This window comes from Opisthocomus hoazin, chromosome 24 (genome assembly GCF_030867145.1).
Source record: "Opisthocomus hoazin isolate bOpiHoa1 chromosome 24, bOpiHoa1.hap1, whole genome shotgun sequence".
Lineage (NCBI taxonomy): Eukaryota > Metazoa > Chordata > Aves > Opisthocomiformes > Opisthocomidae > Opisthocomus > Opisthocomus hoazin.
Genome location: NC_134437.1, coordinates 8,298,700 through 8,322,151, shown reverse-complemented (window position 1 = coordinate 8,322,151; position 23,452 = coordinate 8,298,700). Strand labels below are relative to the sequence as shown.

The 23,452-nt window shown below is 48.7% G+C and overlaps 1 protein-coding gene across 1 annotated transcript in view; it reads right to left on the bottom strand.

Moving 5' to 3' along the window:
- PKNOX2 (PBX/knotted 1 homeobox 2) overlaps positions 1-23,452 on the bottom strand; it is an 89,225-nt gene that overhangs the window by 37,735 nt on the left and 28,038 nt on the right. The window contains exons 2-3 of the mRNA XM_075442567.1: positions 3,014-3,165; positions 2,593-2,680 (exon numbers count right to left, since the gene is read on the bottom strand). The gene's annotated coding sequence lies outside the window, so the exon portion shown is untranslated. The remainder of the gene's footprint in view (positions 1-2,592; positions 2,681-3,013; positions 3,166-23,452) is intronic.

Below are 23,452 nucleotides of genomic sequence, written 5' to 3'. Positions count from 1 at the left end.
TGGCAGATAAATCACAGCTCCCGACTCGATGAGCTTCTGCTTCGCATCCCTCTCTTGCAGCTCTCCAGCTCCTCCCGCTCTCACCTGCCCCCTGAATTTCCTTTTAAAATGCAAAATTCCTGATGAGAAATGACTCTGCAGAACAGAAGACAAAAAAATAAGGTTTTACTTGAGGCGTGCCAGGCTTCCTGGTATCGGCAGAGAGTCGTCCCCGTCCAAGCCCTGAGCCAAGACAGCAAAGATTGCGATGGGAGCCGCTGGATTAATTGCCTCAATTCAAACGCCTTTCATTTGCCCATTTGAAAGCAACTTTTTGCCATATTTCCAGCCTCAATGACAAAAGAGAGGTCTGAGACACGACGTGGTGATTTATACAAGCTCCAACTGGCTAGGGAGTTACAAATAGTTTGGAACTCCTTTCAGTATGCTTAATTACACTGTCTTCTCCATTTATGCTGACTGGTGGACCCTACGATATGTTCAGCGTGGTCAGAAGGGCTACGAGGATGATGAGGGGACTGGAGCATCTCTCCAACAAGGACAGGCTGAGGGAGCTGGGCTTGTTCAGCCTGGAGAAGAGAAGGCTGAGAGGGGACCTTAGAAATGCCTCTAAATATCTGCAGGGTGGGTGTCAGGAGGATGGGGCCAAACTCTTTTCAGGGGTGCCCAGCGACAGGACAAGGGGCAACGGGCACAAACGGAAGCAGAGGAAGTTCCAGCTGAACAGGAGGAAGAACTTCTTCCCTCTGAGGGTGACGGAGCCCTGGAACAGGCTGCCCAGGGAGGTGGTGGAGTCTCCTTCTCTGGAGATATTGAAGACCCACCCGGACGCGGTGCTGTGCAGCCTGCTCTGGGTGACCCTGCTTGGGCAGGGGGTTGGGCTGGGTGACCCACAGAGGTCCCTTCCAACCCCAAACATTCTGTGATTCTCTGATTCTGCGAGCTCAGCACAGTGAGGAAACTGGGGACAAGAAAGGACTGGGAAGTGTTTACGGTGTGAGGCAGATGTGCCTGGCCTCGGAGGTGCATCTCTGTGGAGATACAGGCTTCAGAAGGAGGAAAGCTGAAATGGTTTTGAGCCTGGAAAAGGCCAAGATGGAAAAGGCCAAGGGGAACCAAGTTATTTCTCAGAAGACATCTTCAGGATAGGTGATTTCTATCATTAACCATTTAGAGCAATGCCAGCCTTCTGTTCCAGAAGGTAATTTGGTGGACACCCATCATCACGTCATTCCGTGCCTTTAGTGGGACGTGTCTGGATTGCATGGGCACAGCTTGCTGAATAGGCTGGGTTTGGTCTTCTTGCTGGAGATGCTTCCCAGGCCAGGTCACGCTTGTGTCCTCCATTGACATGTGCTCATGTCTTCCATGGGCTCAGTTTTCCTCCAAAAATGTCCACACTGGGACAACCCAACATGCCTAAAGTCCATTGCAGGGCAACAAGCCCTTCCACGCAAGCTCCGGGCAGCTCACATCAAAATACCAATTGGCAAGAGGGCATCAAGGCTGGGAGGATCTCCCCGAAAAGAGGTCCTTGTGGTGACCCCAAGCTCCCACAACCCCACCAGAGAGGTGATTTCAAGGTGAACCCAGCCTGCACCTTTATTAGAACCAGGGCAAAACCCGGACTCATGAGAAATTCAGCTGCTTCATCACATCCTTAATCCTGGGTTTTTTTTGGTCGAGGGAAGGTTGCCGGCAAGAACCAGGGCTGAAAGGGCAGCCTGGGGGAAATAATCCTGCCGTTATTGGCTGCTGTTTATTAAAAGGGACTTTCGGAGGAGGCAAGGCTCAAAAGAAAAAGACTCAAAGAAACGATGCTCTGCTGCGCCATGGACCCAATGCAGCTTTTGGGTTTTCCCCTGAGGTGCCCCCACCCTAAACATCACCAATTTAGAAAGAAATCGGGCACTTTTTCAGGACGTTTGCACAAATTGGAGGCGGCACCTCCATTTTCAGCCACCGAAGGTTTCTCTTTGCTCCTTTCGGAGGAAAGCTGCAGCCAACAGGGTTTTATTTTCTTTGTCGCCTGCCGGGTGCCCACGGTTTTGGCACAGATCGAGCACATTTGTCACCCTGTCAAGCCCTAATTTTAGCAAGCAGGGTTGACCAAAGGACGGCGAGACCCTTGGTTTCATGTGCATCTTATTTTAAGCTCCGCGTTTAAGTTATTTTTAGCTGGTGACCATTTCTCCACATCTTACTGATGTGCCAAAATCTTGCAGTGATAACAGCCCGTATTTCGGGGTATTTGTACAAAAGTTTATCTGTGTTTTCCTCAGGCTTGCTGTGGCTTGCAGGGCTCATAACAACACGCTTTCAACACCTCAGCTTTAAAGCAAGATTCCCTGCACAGCCTGATTGCTAAAAAACAAGGGGAAACACAGCAAAAAAAACCCATAATTTCCCCCTAAACGCTCCCTGCGTTTAGGGAAGAGTTGATATAATTTGTGTGTAACCAAAAAGAGCAGAAATTCCCCCAAATAAAGCCCCAGCAAGGTCATGGCTCGCCACATCCCACTCGATTAATAAATCTAATTGCCCGTTTCATATTTATAATCGCCCAAGTAATATAAGGTGAAGCAGCCTTACTGTTTGGGGGGTGCTCGGGGAGCCGCTGCCCTGCACGCTTCCTCCCACTGCCCCAAAACCAGGATTCCTCTGGGGTAGGGATCACGACCTGGGAAAGCAAGAGATGGAAAATCTGAATACAGAAGGAAAGCGATGAAACGAGAAGGCGAAATAATAAGCAGAGGGCGAAGCATTCCGCGCTAGGGAAAGTCCTGCAGCAGCGGGAGCAAAGCCATGGTGGGCAAGTCTACCCTTAATGCACTTTTTTTCAGGATGGAGGGGAAAATAGGAGGAATCATGGAAAACTTAGGTGGGAATATCCCCTTGGGGGTGAAAGCAGGGCTGATGGCTGAGCTAGATCAGCCCCCCAGGGTTTTGCCTAGGCAGGTTTGAACACCTCCAAGGAAGGATGAAAAATAAATCAGGTTTTTAAAGGTCGAACCGAGATGTGTCCAGAAAACGCAGGCGTGCTCGTTGCCGGTCTATCCGCAAAGGGTGAAGGGCGACGCGGTCCCGTCCCGTCCTTTTCGGCAGCTGGAGGGCGGCGAATCCCCGGCACGGGATCTCACTGAGGTTTAGCGGTGCAATCCGGGTCTGAAAAGGAGAAAAAAGGGGGAAAAGCAATGAAACAGCATTGCTGTTGGCCGTGCCCCCGTTTTGTGCCAGCTGTCGCCATCCCCCTGGTTAATTATAATCTTCGCTTGAGTGTAAATGTGGATTTACACTCGGGCTTAGACGGCACCAACTAGGGAAGAGCCATTCACTCCAAAACAGGGGAGCTCCCAGCCGTTCTTTAGTAAGGAAAAGTCCACACAGATGTTAGAGACGGTGCTGCAGCTACCAAGCATCTGGCCTCTACAGAGGCCGAGGTTGGGATTTCTAGACTCCCCTAAGCAGATCCAGTGGCTAAATGAAGACGGTCTGAGACAGGATCAGCACAGACATGGGGGGGGGGGGGGGGGGTGTTTGACTGCAAAAAAAGGAATAAAAGAGATAAAATTCCCCAGATCTCTGAATATACATCACCTCTAGCGAGCCCCTCGGATCTCTGATATACGTCTGATCAATCTCCCTCGATATGCATCACCTCCAGATATTGCCTCTGCGTTAGGTGATAAACATCACCTGCGATCTCCGATACACGTCTGATTTACCTTGACATCTCTCACCAAGTAGAGAGCTCCTCAGATCTCCAGTACACGTCTGATATGTGTCCCTCGATACACATCATCTCTGTTGAGCTCCTCAGATCTCCAGTATACATCTGATCTATCTACCTTGATATAAATCGCCTCTAGACAGCTTCTCGCCAATATACATCTGACATATACATCTCTGATATATGTCACCTGACTGGAGCTTCTTGTACATCTGATACATCTAGCATGATATCCATAATCTCTGTCGAGCTCCTCAGATCTCCGATACACGTCTGATATATGTCCCTCGATACACATCACCTCTAGAGAGCTGCTCAGATCTTCAATATACATCCAACATGTCTACCTTGATACATATAATCTGGCGCAGAGCTCCTCAGATGGCTGATATATGTCGTGTGTGTGTGTGTATATATAGACACACCTCCATCTACTGAGCTGCTCAGGTTCCAATGTACATCTGATATATGCACCTCTAGATACACACCACCTCCAGGGAGCTCCTCAGATCCCCAGAATACAACTGATATTCCTACCATGATGCACACCACCTCCAGGGAGCTCCTCAGATCCCCAGAATACAACTGATATACCTACCATGATGCACACCACCTCCAGGGAGCTCCTCAGCTCCCCAACACACATCTGATATATCTACCATGATGCACACCACCTCCAGGGAGCTCCTCAGATCCCCAGAATACAACTGATATACCTACCATGATGCACACCACCTCCAGGAAGCTCCTCAGATCCTCAATATACATCTGATACATCTACCATGATGCACACCACCTCCAGGGAGCTCCTCAGATCCCCAATATACATCTGATACATCTACGATGATGCACACCACCTCCAGGGAGCTCCTCACATCCTCAATATACATCTGATACATCTACCATGATGCACACCACCTCCAGGGAGCTCCTCAGATCCCCAGTATACATCTGATACATCTACCATGATGCACACCACCTCCAGGGAGCTCCTCAGATCCTCAATATACATCTACCATGATGCACACCACCTCCAGGGAGCTCCTCAGATCCCCAATATACATCTGATACATCTACCATGATGCACACCACCTCCAGGGAGCTCCTCAGATCCTCAATATACATCTACCATGATGCACACCACCTCCAGGGAGCTCCTCAGATCTCCAAGGCACACCTGAGGGACGCATCCCTGCTATACGTCACCTGCAGGGAGCTGTGCCTCCCGTGGTGAGGATGTATGGGAGAACCACGAGAACCGGTTCCCCTGTTTCTAATTCCTTCCCAAAGCCCTCACAATAACAACGCTCACATTTTTGTGCCCTCGTGGCCTGTGTCCATCATCGCAGCCAGGAGTAGTGGTCCAGAAGGCAGAGGTATATGGGGAAGTTTGCATAGGAAGTGCCATTTCTGGAAACCCGGCCATCACCGAGGCCATTGCCCAAGGAGCGATATGGAAGCAACTGGGTATTTTAGGGGAAAACAGGGCAGAAACCCCCAAATACGGGAAACTTGGTGAAAGGGGCAAAAGGCCGAGATGCCCATTGACGGCTCAGACAAGCGTAGGTCCTGCCAAGAGGTCCAGAGACCTAATCTGGGTTACGCTAAGTGCTCACAAGGGCCTTGAGTCCAAAACTCTTCCACTGCAACGGCAGCTGAAATATCCTTACGGATATTTATGATCAGGAACAAAAAAAACGACAGGCTTGTGCCTTGGAAAAACATGCACCGGCTGACGCCAAATACACATCGAGAGCCCAGGACTCGATTTGTATTGGATTCCTCCTGACAACGCAATGAAAAGCTCACGTTTTGCAGCAGTCCTTCATCCCCGTAAAGGCTTTTTTTCCATCCCGTGAGAGAGACCTTTGTCACCTGAGCTCGCTGTGTGAACAAAACATGAAGACCGGAGGAAAAGCAGCCGATAAATAAGGCTCTGCCAGTGCTGAAAGAGCTTTGGTAGACTGATTTCCATCCTTGGAGGTGATAAGAGCTGAGGTCCTGGATGCTGTGTGCATGTAGAACAAAAACACAGGCTTGTGCATCTTCTGCACAAAAGATGCCATTTTCGTCCCCATCCTGAAGAACGCCAAGAGCCAACCCCACCAAGAACATCTCCCTGAACGCCCTTGCAGAGGGAGATCAGTCTTTTTGAGCCGGCGCACACTTGTAGCGACTTCAAAAGGCGTCCTTTGAAGTTCAGCAGAGGCCTTTGAAGTCCTCCCGACGCGCAAGGGAATGGAGGAGACGCCTCCTTCCAGATGCTCCACCGCGGGCAACACAAGGCAGCAAGATACGTGGTATCCCGGGCACTCACGGTTGTGTGGAGCAGCTGCCGGAGGGTCATAAATGAGACACCATGAATGACAAGCCATCAGTCCCCTAAAATGCCCTAATCAAGCCCCAAAAATGCCCTAAATCCTGATCTCCTTGACCTGAACAACATCCAACGGCGGAGATGGGAACGCAGCATCCCGGGACCTCGGCCTGTATCCAGGCTGCAAAAAGCCAAGGGCATCCCTGTTAATAAAGATTTAATTAAGCGTAAGGGAATGCTAATAAAGCTGACATTTAGCAAAACAAAAGCCAGGGTTTTTGCAGAAAGCCTAGGATTTTAAAGCAAGAAGGCTTTTCCCGGTGCGTCGCCTTGTTTCCGACGGGAGTGGGTCATGATGCTTCCAACCTCATCTCATCAATGCCATTTAACGGCGACGGTGATTTTTTAACAAATTTGACGCCAGCTCCTCTGACTTCATTGGAAACCACAAATGGTGAAATTCCTGATAACGCATAAAAATCGTACTAACACCGAAATCAGAGCTCAGATTTCAGTTTAACTCTGTCAGGAGCTCCATGGGGCGATCACGGCTCTCCAAGCGTTTCGGCCATGCCCGCTGCCACCCGCAATCGGGACTATTGCAATAAAAAGCTTTGATTTTTTAGGGTTTCCACCCCCCACGGCGCAATTTCCGTAGCATCTCCAGCCTCTGAGCGAGGGGTGGGGCTGGATGTTGGGGATGCCCAAAGATGCAAAGGACAACGCGGTGTCGTCATCCTTCCACCTTGCCAGTCCCACCCCGGTGACGCGCTAACCCCATCCTTGCTCAGAGAGAGCAGAAAGCTTTAAGATGTGCTCCCCATGCACACAATATTTCTGTATTTCTGCGAAAGCAAAGCCGTTCCGCCGCCGAACACGGTCCAGGAGAGATGGGTCCATCGGTGGAGCCCCACTACAGGCCATCTGCATCATCCAAAGGGGGCACACGTGAAAATACCAGACACCCCCCCTCCTTCCCGGGCATGCAGACATGTGCACATCTGGGCCCAGGGAACAAAAGCGGCCTCACCACGCCACGCCAATAAATAATGGAAAGTCGAAGTGCCCCGCAGAAGCGGCACCATACTGTTCGGCCTCGGGCGAGGCGGAGGAAAATTCGGTACCCGCGAGGTCCGGAACAGTGGGATTAATAACGCATCCATTTTAATGCGGGGTGGGTCGCGGGGTTTTCTTTCCCTTTTTCTTTTTCTCTTTTTTTTTTTCTGCTTCACAAACAGCAAAGTGAATGTTTGAGCATCTCGGCGGGGGGTTAATGAGGACTCTGATTAGTTATTCAGATTTGCCGATGCTGCCTCCATCCATCCTCTCTGCTGGGGGAGTAGCGGGAAAGGGTTTGCAGAAAAAGCTCTTAAAGACAACTCAGGCTCACGCAGGTTTTGGGGGGGCTCATGCTGCAGGAGACCCCAGACCTGAAATCCAAGGGTCAGCTCCGGGGTGGAAAAGCACATTTTCCCATCATTTGGGAGAGATGCAAAAAGCTGCTGCGTGTTGGACCACGCTGATTCCTATAAAGGAAAATAATATTTGGATTTGTGAGGTTTTTTCGCGTGAAAACCAATTTTTTGGGTGCTTTTAATAAAAATTTCTGTGCAGTTACGGTCAGAGGTACATGACCGAAAATGATGGATGCATGGACGCACGGATGAATGGATGCAAGGATGCACAGACACAAGGACGCACGGATGAACAGATGAAGGGATACATGGATGCATGGATGCACGGATGCAAAGATGCATGGATGAACCTACACATGGATGCATGGATGCATGGATGAACCTACACATGGATGAACAGAAGCATGGAAGCAAGGATGCATGGATGCAAAGATGCATGGATGAAGAGATACATGCATGCACAGATGCATGGATGAACCTACACATGGATGCATGGATGAACAGATGCATGGATGCAAGGATGCACGGATGCAAAGGTGCATGGATACAAAGATGGAAGGAAAGCTGGACAATCCTGTAAGCCACCACTGGTCTGCAAAAATGCAACATCTTCCACTGCTGCAGCATTTTACACAGCATCCCGTAAAAGCCTACAAGAGCACTTTACGTCCTTCTGCAAAAGCAAGGAGCTCAATTCTTTGCTCCTTGGCCCAAAAATGTTTGAAGCAGGTTGAGCTCACTCACTGCTGGAGTGTTTTGGGGTTCATTTCCAGATTTAGGCTTTTGTTCTCCACCTGCCTCAAAAAAAAGGGCAACCTGACAAACAGTCGGCAGGTACCCGAAATGATGCTGCAAAAAGGCTTAAAGGACAGAGCCAGAGCGGCATTTCATGGCCCTGCAAAGGGGGTTCATCAAAAAACCTCGGCATTATTTTAGGATTCACTTCAGGATTCATTATTTCTTCAACAAGAAGCAATATTTTAAGGATGGATGGTGTGATGACAGCGCTCTCTCCGCGGTGAATTCATCCCAACAATGACCGTCAGCGCTTTGTTTCTCGTTGGGTCTAGAAGACCCGGTTGGCTCTTGATTTGAGCATCCCTCCAGTGTTCAGTGGGGGGGTTTGGGGGATAAACTCCCCGGTATTCACGGCATTCTTCGCAACGCCTGCCAGGATCTCAGAAGAAAGGCAAAGCAGAGTTATCCATCTGATGTTGCAAACGCCGGGGCTCTCCAGCCCAAACAGGCTCTCCTCCTTGGCACCGCCTCTACAGGCTTCCTCTCTGGTTTAAACAGCGCGTTAATTGTTCTGAATTAACAGCTCCAGCTGGAGGAGCAAACAAGCAATTTGCAACCTGAAGATAACGCCCAACTTATCTCAAGTGATTTAAGTTGGGTTTGTTTTTTTTTTTGAGGGGAAATCTTGCCTTTCGGGTTGTGAATGCACCGCTCACCCGGAGCTTGGCTAAAATCACATCACCGAGGGGACGAACGCACCCGTTTAGCAGAAGCTGCTGTTAGCCCACAGCCACAGGAGGAGGTGGGATGGTAGGAAAAAAAAAAGAAGAAATAAGAGATCTCCACATTTGGCTTTACTTTGGAAACAGGAGAAATACAATCCATCCTCTCCACTGCTGGGCAACCCAATGATTGCAGTGGGGGTCATGAATATTTTCTCCCCAGTACGCTTTTTTTTTCAGATTACATTTACATTTTGTTTCAAAATATTCATGCTCTCAAAAAAAAAAAAACTTTCAAGCCTTTGCCCTTTTTCATCTCTTTTTCCCTTTTCTTTTTTCACTTGCTGCTAGGTAGAGGAGGTGAGAAAGAAAGGCCATGACGATTATTTGTTTACAAGTCTGGATCTTCAACATGAATTGATTTTTTTTTTTTAAATTGGCATTTTCACCATTTCAAATCCTTTCTAATATCACCCAGGGTGTGGGATTCAAGAAGCAAAGTCCATCCCCAGCTCCCCACCCTGTCATGCCTGGTTTCGAGAGGAAAAAACAGTGCTGGCAGTGAAAAGGCCTCTACAGAAATGTTATTTCTCTGATGGGAATACAAAACCACTTCGGAAACGCAAGAAAAGCTGTCTATGATTACAACCAAGCATCTGCTGCCAGCACGAGCGGAAACTCCTCCTGCTACCCCAGCCAAGGTTGAGCTGGGAGTCAACACCCATCGACTCCCGACAGCTTTCCAAGAGCATCAAGGTTGGGTCCCATCAGATGAGCAGTGTTGGGGGTGGAGTCATGGTCCTCCAACAAAGTCTTCTGCTGAAGTCGGGACAGTTTGTCTCCGTCTTACACGGAGAAAGGGTTTCAAGTGTGCCCTGAAGACACAAAGAAGGGACGTCCAAATGCAACAGTGCATCCTTCTTCAAGGACGGGAGGCATCTCCGAAGTAGAAACCCAACCTTGGAGGTCACGGGCAGCGCTGCTGGGACTCGGGGAGCCTCGGATGCCTGGATCCCAGCGGCTGAGCCACGCTACCTGGCAACCTCCTGGCTCACGTCTAAAGTACCAGGAGAAGCGAGAAATCACTCGGGCACCTTCCCTGGGCACGGCAGCCCTCGATAAAAGACCAAAATTCAAGGGAGGCAGCTTGACACCGCACTATTCCCAGCGCACCCTGTTACGCAGATTAATCCTTCTTGATGGAGAATCACAATTAGGGCTCGGTCTTAAGGAGGTATCAGCAATCAGATATCTTATCAAATGCCACCTCAATTATTCAAATAATCCCTGGCTCTCAGATTTGGGTGCCGTTTAGGGAAAGCGGTCCGATTAATGTGCTGACACTTCCCCATCACGTCCGACGTCCTCAACTTCACGTCTGATTACGGAATTTGCATTCAATTTAATTTTTTTCCATCTGGAGTAAATGAATAATCCGAGTACCTACCCCAGCCTTAATTACATTTGTTAAATTAAAAACCCGGGCTGTGAGGAATTTCAATGCGTGTAGCTCCGCGGCCAGACAAACCCGCACGTCCAACCTGCCGCAGCCCCGCCACCTCCTGCTCCAGTTTCTCCTCCTTCCCCACAGCCACGCATCAAAGAAATTACAACCAGAAAACAAAAATTCTGTCGTAGCGATGAAACAATAGGTGATCTTTTGACATTTCCAGCGCCGTTTGCAGGGGAAGGAGATAAAACGTAATAAATTCATATACTTCTGTGTGTTTCTTGGCTCCAGCAGCTAAAATTTCCATCTCTTTATGCAGGAGTCCCGGGGAGCAGAAATCCTTGATAATGCCAAACAATTCAACACTTTATTTTCTCTTTACTCCGCACCACGCGAAACACAGGCTTCAAGCTGCCAGCTGCTGGGAGTGAAACCAGATGCCGCGTCCCTTTTCCATATGGAAACGGCACTCGCCCCGTCTGGGGGCCCGCGTGCTCCCCCCGGTCGCAGCCCTCCGTGACCCTGGGGGTTGCTACCGGCACGCGGCAAAGCCTCTCCCCAGCAGCAAAAAATATTCTTGCAAGGGTGCAGTTGTAATTTTTTACACTTGACCCGGTTCAGGGTGGATCCTGGTGCCATCAGCGCTGGAGAATGGCAGGGAGGATTTGCCCCGAGCCACCAAATTTCCTGATTTTTGAAATAAAAATGTAAATAGGGGGGTGGAAATAAAATCACCAAACTTGACATATTTTTTTTTAATAGCTTTGCAGAAACATGCTGATTCCCCTGCTTTTGGAGGAGATGAAACTTAAAAGGCTGGAATTCATAGGTGGACTCCAGGTGATGGTGAGAAAAGTGTCCGAATCGTTAAAGAATAATTAAACTTACTGGAAAATGAAGCATTTCCAGCTCTGGCCATTTCAGGAGCAACACTCCCCACATACCGCGTGAGGGGAAATGTCAAATAAATCTATTTGGGTGTTGATCTAGATGTCAGCAACAATTAAAACACTGAGGAAAGTCTGTTCTTAGCGCTCCCGAAGACTGAATTAAATAAATTACATGTGAGTGAGTGCGATGGCAATAATCCCCCTCCCCTCAGTCTGGGGCTTGCAAGACCGGTAATAAAACACGGCTAAAAATATTCAGGAAAGCCACGCTCGGGTAAAGTGAGACAGGTGAGAGCAGAGCCGAAAATAGCTTTTCCCTTTGCTCCCAGCACGCTCACAGCTCAGGCGGCATTTCTGCGCTCCGGGGAAGCTGGATTTGACTCCCCACCCCCCCAAAAATCCCCTCGGAGGGGTGTAACAGAGCGATCCATCCTCCCCGGCCCCAGGCACAGCAGGGTTTGGCCATCAGAGAAATCCCCTCCAAGCAAGGGGTTCGGATGCCGGGTGACGGCCGTGGCAGTTCCTCATCCTTTCTGGCTTTCTTCTGCTTTGTGTTGAGTTAACGGTTATGGTGCCGGAGGAGAAAACATCATGTTTTAGCAATGAGGTCCCCAGTGAGGCTGTTTAAAAATTAATTAGTGACGTGCAACATATTAGCGATGAATAGTAATTTTAGCTTTTGAGCCTACTTCATCGCCTTCTACACCGCTCTTATTCCAGCTTTTCTATGGTCTTCCCAGCCAACCAGGACCTCATACGGCGGGTACCCAAGAAATTGTTGCCCGTGCCTCCTGGAAATACCCCTCTCAACACCAAACACACCCACCATATGTTTTCTGTGGAGCTTTGAAGTAAGTTACGGTCATGGTTGCTGAGCTGGCCAGAAGGTAGGAACCTGCTCTGCTCAACGGCGCAGGTTCCCATCATTCCAAAACTGCAGTCATCCAAGGGCACGAGCCCGGCTAGCCCCCTCATGGCTCCTATGCAAGGTGGGCGTTGGGGTATGGAGGAGGTTCTGGGTCCTGGCTTTGTCCAGGATGGAGGACAGAGAACCTCTATGGGTGGAGATCCCCTAACCCTGAAGATGGAGAACCTTCAAGGATGGAGATCACCCAACTGTGATGATGGAGACTCTCTGAGGAGGGAGACCCTCCATAACCAAGGATGGAGATCTGCCAACCCCAAGGATGAAGATTCTCCCCAACCCCAAGGAAGGAGATCCCCACAACCCAAAGATGGAGACCCCACCACATCTGAAAGTGAAGATGCCCCAGTCTCAAGGATGTAGCTTCACAAACCACAAGGATGGAGATCCTCCTAAAGTCAAGGATGGGAATCCCCCCAACCCCAAGGTTGGGGGTCCCCCAAACCCACAGGTGGAGATCTCTAAAACCAAAGGATGGAGACCCTCAAACCTGGAGGATGGAGATCCTCCTAATGCCAAGTACAAGGATCCCACCACCACCCCTGAGGAAGTAGATCCCCAAATGCCAAGAACCCTTTCAACCCTGAGACAGGAGATGCCCCAAACTCCAGGGATGGAGATCCCCCAACCCGAGAATGGAGACCTTCCAAGGAGAGGAAGATCCCCTCCAGCCATGAGGAAGAAGATCCCCCCAAAACCCAGAGACGGAGACCCTCCCTTCCTCAAGCCCAAGGAGGGTGATCACCCCCTGGGACCTCACCGGTTGGATTCCTCACCCCACAGCTCCACTGGGCAGGACCCGGGGGCATCACCCTGATCCAGCAATGGCCACCCCACCCCCCGAAAAGAGACACCAACCCGCTCCTTCGGGCAGCGAGCGCAGGCGGCGGGGACCAAGGAGCCTTCGCCGCGTCGGCCGCCTTCAGGTGGACGGCGAAAGCGAAGGGGAATTTGCGGGGACATCTGGAATATGTTAATTTTACAGCATGTTTCATATCACAGGCAGGTACTTTGAAGCAGTTAAGTAGCAGCAGGGCAGCACGTCCCCATGGGTGGGCTGCGGTTTGCGCTTTCAGCCCGAGCCGCCCCGGCATGACAAAGGGGCCGGGGAGACTGGAGCTGACGTTTTCCAAACACGGTTTTGCGCCTCTGGGGGCAAATCCAGCATGAAATGAAAACCCAGAAGGCCAAAAAAAAAAACCAAACCCAAAAGCAACCAACCCCCAGGTCTAAGTGACCTAGTTGGGCCCCGCATCAGGCTATTAACAGTCCCATCACAAATTGTAAATGGCTGAGATAAATTAAACGGCTTAGCAGCTGTGAGGAAAGGCCCTTCTGAAGATTCATTTGTTTCACGGAAAAGAAATGAAGTCGGGAATTTAAAATCTTTTCCAGCGGCTCAACTCAGACGCCCTGCCAAAGTCCACATGTTGCCGCTGGCGCAGCCTCGGGACGCAGCCGGCCTCCGCAAGGAAAAAGTCCTCCACCAGCAGCGGAAAGCACCGGGATGCAGGCCTGCTCCCGTTAGCGCACCGCTAACGAAGCTGCGCCTCCTCCCAGCAAACCTCTTCAAAGCTTCCAGCGAGGAAGAAAGTCTGAAAAGGGGAAGATTTGACCCAAAACGCCCCCACGGGGAGGGAAAGCCGGCGACGGAGCTGCGGTTCCGAAACGGGGACAGGAACGCAGGGAGGGCTGGGAGGAGAGCAAGAAGCTGGGGTTGCACCCCTGGGTGCAGTGAGGTGCGGTGATTGACCCCCCCAGATGCAGTGAGCCGCAGTGATTTACCCATGCGCGCAGTGAGCTGCAGTGATTCACTCCCAAACGCACCGAGCTGCAACGATTCACCCCAGGAGCAGGGAATTGCAGCGATTTGCCCCAAAAGCAGCGAGCTGCAGTGATTTAACCCCAGAAGCAGTGAGCCATAGTGATTTGCCCCCAAAAGCATTAACCCCAGATGCAAGAAGACGCAGTGATTTGCCCCCAAAAGCAGAGAGCCGCTGTGGTTTACCCACACATGCAGTACGTTGCAGTGATTCACCCCAGAAGCAGTGAGCCGCAGTGATTTTCCCCGAAAGGCAACACCCCTAGATGCAATAAGACGCAGTGATTTGCCCCCCAAAACAGTGAGCCGCAGTGATTTGCCCCCCAAAACAGTGAGCTGCAGTGATTTGCTCCCCAAAACAGTGAGCTGCAGTGATTTGCCCCCAGATGCAACCAGCTGCAGTGATTTAGCCCCAGAAGCAGTGAGCCGCAGCGATTTGCCCCCAAAAGCAACACCCCCAGATGCAACAAGATGCAGTGATTTGCCCTCAAAAGCAATGAGCCGCAGTGATTTAACCCCAGAAGCAGTGAGCCGCAGTGATTTTCTCCGAAAAGCAACGCCCCAGATGCAATAAGATGCAGTAATTTGCCCCCGAAAGCAGTGAGCTGCAGTGATTCGCCCCCAGATGCAACGAGCTGCAATGATTTAGCCCCAGAAGCAGTGAGCCGCAGTGATTTATCCATACACGCAGTGAGCTGCAGTGATTCACCCCCAAATACAGTAAGCCACAGCGATTCACCTCAGAAGCAGGCAATTGCAGTGATTTAATCCCAGAAGCAGTGAGGCGCAGTGATTTGCCTCCAAAAGCAGTGAGCTGCAGTGATTTGCCCCCAAAAGCATCACCCCAGATGCAACGAAATGCAGTGATTTGCCCCCAAAAGCAGTGAGCCACTGTGACTTGCCCCCAGATTCAATGAGCTGCAATGATTTAGCCCCAGAAGCAGTGAGCTGCAGTGATTTAGCCCCAGAAGCAGTGAGCCGCAGTGATTTACCCACACATGCAGTAAGTTGCGGTGATTCACTCCCAAATACAGTGAGCTGCAGTGATCCACCCTAGAAGCAGGGAATTGCAGTGATTTAACCCCCGAAGCAGTGAGCTGCAGTGATTTGCCCCCAATAGCATCACCCCCAGATGCAATAAGATGCAGTGATTTGCCCCCAAAAGCAGTGAGCCGCAGTGATTTGCCCCCAGATGCAATGAGCTACAATGATTTAGCCTCAGCAGCAGTGAGCTGCAGTGACTTAACTCCAGAAGCAGTGAGCCGCAGTGATTTGCCTCCACAAGCAGTGAGCTGCAGTGATTTGTCCCAAAAAGCATCACCCCTCAGTGCAATAAGATGCAGTGATTTGCCCCCAAAGGCAGTGAGCTGCTGTGATTCGCCCCCAGATGAAACGAGCCACAATGATTTACCCCCAAATACAGTGACCCGCAGTGATTCACCCCAGAAGCAGGGAACTGCAGTGATTTAACCCCAGAAGCAGTGAGACGCAGTGATTTGTCGCCAAAAGCAACACCGCCAGATGCAATAAGATGCAGTGATTTGCCCCCAAAAGCAGTGAGCCGCAGTGATTTACCCCAGGTGCAGCACACCCCAGTGATTTACCTGATGGCTCCCCACAAACCTCCCCACTTCCCTAACGCTTCCAGGCAGGGAAACAGCGGGGCCAAGCTGCGCTCACTGCAGATGCCCTTTCTCCAGTGTTAACACATGAAATTAATGTGCTAAATCCCCGTCGCGTTCGGAGGCTTCCCTGGCAAAGATCTGCTCCCCATCCGCCTCCCTTCTAGGCTCATGAAAAATTGAGGGTTTTTTTCACCTTCAGACACTGTATCGCAGGCGGCAGCATCTCAAAACCCCTTTTAGTGAAAGTTCGGAGGTATGAAAGATGCAAAATGCCCCTAAATTATTCACACGGTGTTTCAATCAAAGCCCCACACTGGGATAAAGGGAAAGATCTGGTGACAGAGCCACGACCCTAGGATGTCTGCTCGCCTCTGTTCGGCTGGAAAAACCCTTTCATGTATTTACTGAGGGGAAGGGAATAGTGGTGAGGATAAAATAAAAGGGTTTCCCCCATCCAGAAAAGGGCTGGCGAGCGAGGAAACGCAAGGAGCACCCGTTTTCCAGGTGTATCCAACCAGAGCAACCCCGTTGCATTTGCCCTTTGGATACACTAAAGCTTTCCAAAACTTTTACAGGACCCGAGAAGCAAAAAGTGGGGCACGGGAAGAGAAATCGTAAACCAAGAAGCCGCACCCCAGCAAGAAGGGATAGAAGCAACAAAAAAGAAAAAGGTGAAAAATGAATAAGAAACTCGGAAGTGATTTTGCATTTCAAATATGGGAGGTTTTCAAAAAGGAAAAACCCTGGAAGATCTTTCTTCTTCCAGTTTCTCTTCTCTGCTTTGCTTCTTTCTGTTTCATTGAGCATCCAGGTGCTCCCAAGCTGGGATTTCCTTTCCTCCAGCTTCTACTCGGGGCAAAACCTCAACAACCCAGCGCAAAAAAAAAAACAAACCAACCCAGAAAGTAGGACACCGAGCCCCGCTCAATCCAAACTCAGCTTGATGCTCACTAATTACCCGGTAATAGTATTTATACACTGCTGGCACGCTCAGAAATGCAGCTCCTAATAACCGAGGGCCGCATCAATATTAATGTCCCGGTTTGACTCCCGATACCCGGGGACCGATGAGAGACAAAGAAACATCGCAGCAAAGTGAAAAGAAGGGCAGAAAATGAATTTTAAAAGTATTTTTTTCTGTGCTTGGCAGGAAGGGAGTGCTCGAGATCAAATGAGGGGATCCCCCCTTGGCGTGTAACAGCAATAGAAACAAATATAAATTGTTCAGCTGCCATCTCTGGGGCACAAGATCTTCCAGTCGCAGAAAATTTGTCACCGTCCTTAAGTCCTTCCCCAAACTTTCCCCATTGATAGGAGCAGGCTGGAAAAACTCTTCCGTTCTTGTTACGGGAGTAGATTTCTAAAATTCGGGGCTTTCCCCTTACCCAAGTTACGCTGAGATCATCAGCTTCAAATATTCATCCCTGCGAACTTGGCTGCTCATGCAAAACCCCGGGCTTCGGGTTGGCTCAGCAAGAAACGCTGCTTGAAACGACCTCCTGAGAAGCATTTTTGTTTCCCAGTGGTGCTTCAATCCTCACGGAAAAACGGAGCATATCCCCCAAAATTCACCAATATTACACTGCACGTGAATACGCACCTTAGTATTTGCAGAAACGCGGCTACATGGGGCACGGCACGGGTTGTGAACATGCCCTAGCGCCACTCCGTAATTCGATTAAAAACCTCTTTTCTTAATAATTCCTAGGCAGAGGCGCTTGGCACAACGGGAGCATTTAGGCAGAGTTTAAATGGAGTTAATAAACTATTAATAGCCTGCAGTAAGGCTGTGATAGATTGGAGCTGCGTGTGCTCCGCACGCCTCGGTACAAGGTGTTATTACCGACGTCTGCGCTCGGCGTGCATCAAAAAAACCACGGAGGTCTTCCTTGAAGAATGCAGTTCCAGGGAATCAGATGTTTCTCGTGGAATGAGGCGTATTTCCAGGATTTCTTTCCATCAAAATGAAATCTGGTAATTTGAGAGTCAGTGTGGATGTAGCGCTTACCCCGCGGACGTAGCGTTTACTCCACGGAGCGCTGGGTGTGGTGTTAACCTGCATCGCTGATGTGTTAATGAGTGTTGATCTGTGGTTATTACTTATTAATATTCAAAGAAAATGAAGGAAAGCCATGAAGTTCACGTCTAGAAACTCAACATTAGAATGCTCCTAGAGCGTCATCTTTCGGTGCTTTCATTTCCGTGGAAGTTGAGAATTTCCCTATTTTTAGTCAAATTCCAAGCGAGAAAATGGCACATTCTGGAAAGATCCTGAAAATCGATGATCTGCTTCCCAAAAGAAACATAGTTACGGAGCATTTACTGACACGGATTTACCTGAGCACTTATTAAAACATAGCAATGAGTAACGCGTTGACCCTTCAGAGAAGAGACAACCCTGAGCTGATGACTACAACAGCAACAAGTAACACCTTGACCCTTCAGAGAAAAGCCAACGCTGCGTTGATGACTACAATGGCAAAGAGTAACAACCTTGACCCTTCAGAGAGGACCCAACCCTGTGTTGATGACTACAACGGCAACGAGTAATGCCTTGACCCTTCAGAGAAGAACCATGCCAGCGTTGATGACTACAACAGCAATGAGTAACGCCTTCACCCTTCAGAGAAGACCCAACCCAGCGCTGATGACTACAACAGCAATGAGTAACACCTCGACCCTTCAGAGAAAAGCCAATGCTGCATTGATGACTACACTGGCAACGAGTAACACCTTGACCCTTCAGAGAAGAGCCAACCCTGCGCTGATGACCACGCTACATAGAAGCAGGACTCAAGACAGCTGCCCGAAGACTTCCATAAAAATCAAACGCTGATATAAAGTGATTTCAGATACTGCAAGAAATCCCCAGAAGAGACTATTTGCAACCTCATTTGGCAATCTGGGCTGGAAACACTGCTCTGCAGTTGTAGGATTGGCCATCAATTCTGTTCAGACTTGATAAGATCTTTCTGAAGAGCACAGATCTGAGTGACCCAGCACAGACAATGATTTTTTACATGGAAATTTTCCCAAAGCTTAAATCACCTCTTTACTAAATATTTCTTAGGTCCAACTTGTGGAAAGAGGCCATGAGCGCTGTTCCAAGAGAAGCGGTCTCTAATAAGAAGTCAGAGGGTAGAAATGAGCCCTTCTCAGGGAGAAAAGTGAGGATTGGCACCACTGAACGGAGGACCCAAAACCAAACCCTAAAAAAGGTTTCACCTTTGTTGGTGTGATGGAAGAAGAACCATGAGAAGAAGCAAAACCTTCTTCCAAATTCTCTGGCTGCAGGTGTTCATCACCTTTTGGGCATTCAGAAACACCATTTCTCCAACTAAAACCATGTCAAGCCACGAGAAAACCCTTCCTCACCACTTCCAACCATGACGAGTGAAAAGGGAGGGCCTTACCTCAACCCTTCCATCAGCACCAAAGAAAACATCCAAATCACCGCGACTTGCAAATCCGTCTCTGCCTTTCCCCCCTCCCGATGGCTGCTTTCCCTGTTCAAGACGCCCAAACCTGCCCAAAAACATGACCTACCAAAAAAATAACCAAAATCAAACCAGAAACGGAGCCAATTAATTAATTGGGAACTGATGCAAGTCAACACGCCACACGATCAACTTGCCGTATGGCTGCCTATGCCAGACATGGCTGGTTTATCACTGCTCGATGTTGGCCCCTATTTTATTTACCACGAAATAGGAGCTGCAAGGACCGGATGAATAAAAGCGATTTTGAGGGTCGATGCAGCTTTTCGGCTCTCCATTGAGATATTATTGGCTGATCTCCTACACAGCTGCTCCCCGCTGAATAGGCGCATCCCACCTCCAACGCCGTTGGCCATCAACCAACGTGGGAATAAACACAAGTTGGCGGGTTTTTTTCAGTCGATGTGACTTACTCGGGGATTTTTATATTTTTGAGGGGAGGAATATGCAGTGATTTATCCAATATTGCAATTGGAGGGGGAAAAAAAACCTTCTTTGCCATCTCATCCCCACCAGAGTGGGCAGCCGGAGGGGGTCCAGTGTGGTGACCACCATCCCGCGCGCAGTAAAGTGGGTCGGGACTATCTAATAGCAAAACTGGGGGGGAAATATTTGATTTCTGGAGCGATACAGGCTCCTTTTTCCAAAGCTCTAGTTCCGAACGGAGGAAAACACGACGTTTTGAAACGCCTCAGTGAAATTTGATTTTTGGTTTGAACCAACAGCTTCCCTCGGTGCCGTTCCAATGCTGTTTTAAGTTGAAATGCCAATTGGAAACTAACATTTGAAAATGTCAAAACATTTCGCGCTTGCAGACGGAGCTGATAGTTTGTTGCTTCCACATGTCCAAACAGAAAATGCTTTTGGAAATTTACTGTGAAAAAAAAAAAATTGAATATATATAGAGAGACAGAGAAAAAAAAAATCAATGTTTTGACTTCTTGGAATGAAAACAAAGTTAAAATCGAATATTTCCTCCAGGATGCAAACAATATTTTCTGACAAGCTCTAATCACCGAAAAGTAATCGGAACCGAGTGTTTGCTACCACACTTTGTTAGAGCTTCATGGGAAGAGCAGAGAAACAGGGATTTTCTGTTAGCGTGGGCTCTCTGACCCCTTTTTTTTGCCAGTAATTCCCATATTTCCACAGCTTTTCTCCTTGATTATAACCCAACAGGATAAAATTAGGGTGCAGGAAGCCCCTTCCACTATCCAGAACCATCTCCAATGCAACAAATTTCCTTAATAGTGGGGAAAAAGCCCGGAAAAGAGACGTTTTTTTCTCCTCTAGAAGAAGGAACATTTGATTTTGGGGGATTTTCCCTGTATTTTGCACAAAGATCCCCTCACCCCCATCATGTGGGGGGATTTTGGGGGGGAGGGAAATAGCACTGGGAGTTTGTTCTGGCGCTCAGCGCCAGCTGCCAGGAGCACATGCATGGAGTGGGGGTTTATCTAATATAAATGTAATTTTCCAGTGACCTCACCTTTTAAATTCCCTCCTTGGCCATGCGTTGCCAAAAAAAGGAAATTCAAAAAAAGGAAAAAAAATCAAAAAATGAAAAAAAAAAAGAAAAGCAATCCAGTTGCAGTAAAAAAAAAAAAAGTTTGACTGATTTTTCTGGTTCCAGGAGCGAGGTGTGAAAATGCCACGTCGCAAAATGGGGTGAAAAACGGTGGGTTTGGAGCCGTCGCTGGGCTGTGAAGGAAATTCTTCATCCCGAAGCTTGCAGCTCCATCATCCTCGACGGAGGAGTTCGGCCGCCCTCCCGTCACCTTTGCATCTCCCCGAAATTTCTCTTTTTCTCTCTTTTTTTTTTTTTATCCTAGCCCGGGCTGCAGCCCCGCGCAGGGAATAAGCGCAATTATCTCGTCTCGCCACATTTTTCCAGCCCTGCCCGAGGTTTAATTAAAGCCAAGCGAAAAACACAGAGGAGCAGCGCTTCGTTCCGATATCGCCCCACTGCATGCGGCGGAGGGGGGGGGGGGTGGAGAAAAAAATAGGGAAAAAAAAATAAAACCTTTATCAGGGACTTTTTAATTTACCAAACCTTCCTGAATATTGCTCCTTTATCGTATTTCTTTTATAAAAATACATATAAATATATATAAATATGGTTATGCATTGAGTGTATGTGCGTATATATACACACACTAGGATACACATGCAGGACGCTTGTAATAAAAATATATATAAATAATAAATAATAAATATATAAAAAACATATCTCTAAGCGTCCCCTAATCCCCTGTAATCTCCTGGAATTACACCTAAACCACCCTCCGTGCAGGTGACCTTTCCGCGAAAGGCTGTTTCTATGCCAACGGCATGGGTTGAGGCAGGCGAGAGGAAAGAGACGGCGCAATAATCTTTAATTTTTGGCTTAATTTGGGGTTTTGACCCATGGCCAGGAGACAGTTGATGCTAGAAACCCCCTCCTCATGGGAAAAAAAAAATATGAAAAATTAATTAATGTATATAGAATTTTAATAGTAGGGGGAGAGCGCGGTAACCTCAATCCAGTTTAGATTTTGCCTAAATTTCCAGCATAGATTATGGGTGAAACGCCCCTCATTTGGGGGTTTAGGAGGAAAATCTTATCGTTTCAAGGTCCTTTTCACCCTAAAATCTGCATTTCTATCTCCTTCCTCATCTCGCCCTGCCAATGCAACCCGCAGGCATTGGCACTGAGGAAAAACAGATCAAAAAAAGCCATGTAAAATTCTGAAAAATCCCAAAATTTTTCCATTTTCACTGATTTTTGGGGAATTCCGGCAAGGAGCTCATCTCCAATGGAAAAAAAAAACAAATTACAATAAATAGCAGACCTGAACACTGAAAAAAAATGGAGAAATTGTGAAAAAAATCGTGCTGGCGAGGAACCCCGGGTAATCAGGCGGCGATGAGATTAGGCAGAGCGAAAGCAGCTCCGTGTAAATGATTTTCCGCGGATGAAGGCTGCTTTGGGCCTGGATAATTTTATTCCATCGAATATTTGGATTATTTTTCCTCACTTTCTTGAGTTCGTTGAATTCCCACTCAGCCTATAAAGGAGAACTGAGATTTTCCCAGCACAAATCATCCTTTTTTCATTGATTTCTGGAGGGGGTTTGGTGTGTTTTAGAGAGCGGCACAAAGCCCTGTGGCCCACTGGATTGCGGCATCCCCAAAATCGCCTTTTTTTGGCTCGTCGCAAGAGGGATGTCACCCAAATTCCTGCCTGGTTTTCTTTTCCATTGGCAGGCGGGGATATATTTTTATTATATTTTTTCTTTTTCTCCTGACCCGACCCCAACACCTTCCCGGGTCTCGGGAGCAGAGATATTTCCCGACGGCTCCACCTCGCAAGGCGCCGAACCAAGAGGATAAAAATACTAGTTGCCATGGGAACATAAAACTCCTGAGTCCAAAAATACCAGAATTAAACCTTGCGCTAATTCTGGTCCTTAAACCCCCATTTTTGTACCCGCCTTTTGCGGGGTTTGGGGGTTTTGCAGCTAAAAAAATCTGAATTTCCAGCAACCCAAGCAGTGTCTAACACCCATACAGATGTTTTCCCCACAGCTGGATGCATCGCCAAAGCGGAAAGAAATTTATAAAGGAATTTTTTTTTAATTAAAAAGAAGGATTAATCCTGAATTGTGGATTCACTCTCCAGCACTCCGCGTCGGCCCCGCAGACGCACCCCGGCACCGGGGCGAGGAGCTGATGGATATAACATGAATTTTTGGCATATCATCCAGAAAAATCGCTCTTGGGACTTCATTTTATTTGCCCAAAACACACCGCGATCACTTAACAAATATTAAATGACAATAATAAGGCCCCGGAGCTAACGATGCTCAGCCGGCGCATCCCCTTTCCCCTTTTCCCAATCCCGGCTGGAAAACTCCAGGTGACGGAGACGACGACGCACCCCGTCGTTTCCACAAATGACCATTCCCACTCCCTTTTTTTCCCCAAAATACGGAGATTCTGTGCAATTTCGTCTCTCTACAGCGACCAGGCCACCAGCCCGCTGCATTTCGAGGGGAAAAAGCTCTGGTTGGGGGCATTTGGGGATGTTAGTGGGACGCTCCGCCAGGCGCAGAACCGACCGCAGGAATTTACTTACCCAGGCACCGCTTTCCTTTTGCAGCAATATCCACCCCCCCCCCAAAAAAAAACCCGCTGCTTTGGGGGAGAAAGGAGCCTCCGTGCCCAAAAAGGGTGGGTTTCAGCGCAAAGTCCTAGCTTGGCCGCTTGCACACCTCTGCAGAAAAAAAAGACAAGCAAGGAAAAAAAAGGGAAAAAAAGGAAAAAAAGCAAGGAAAAGCAA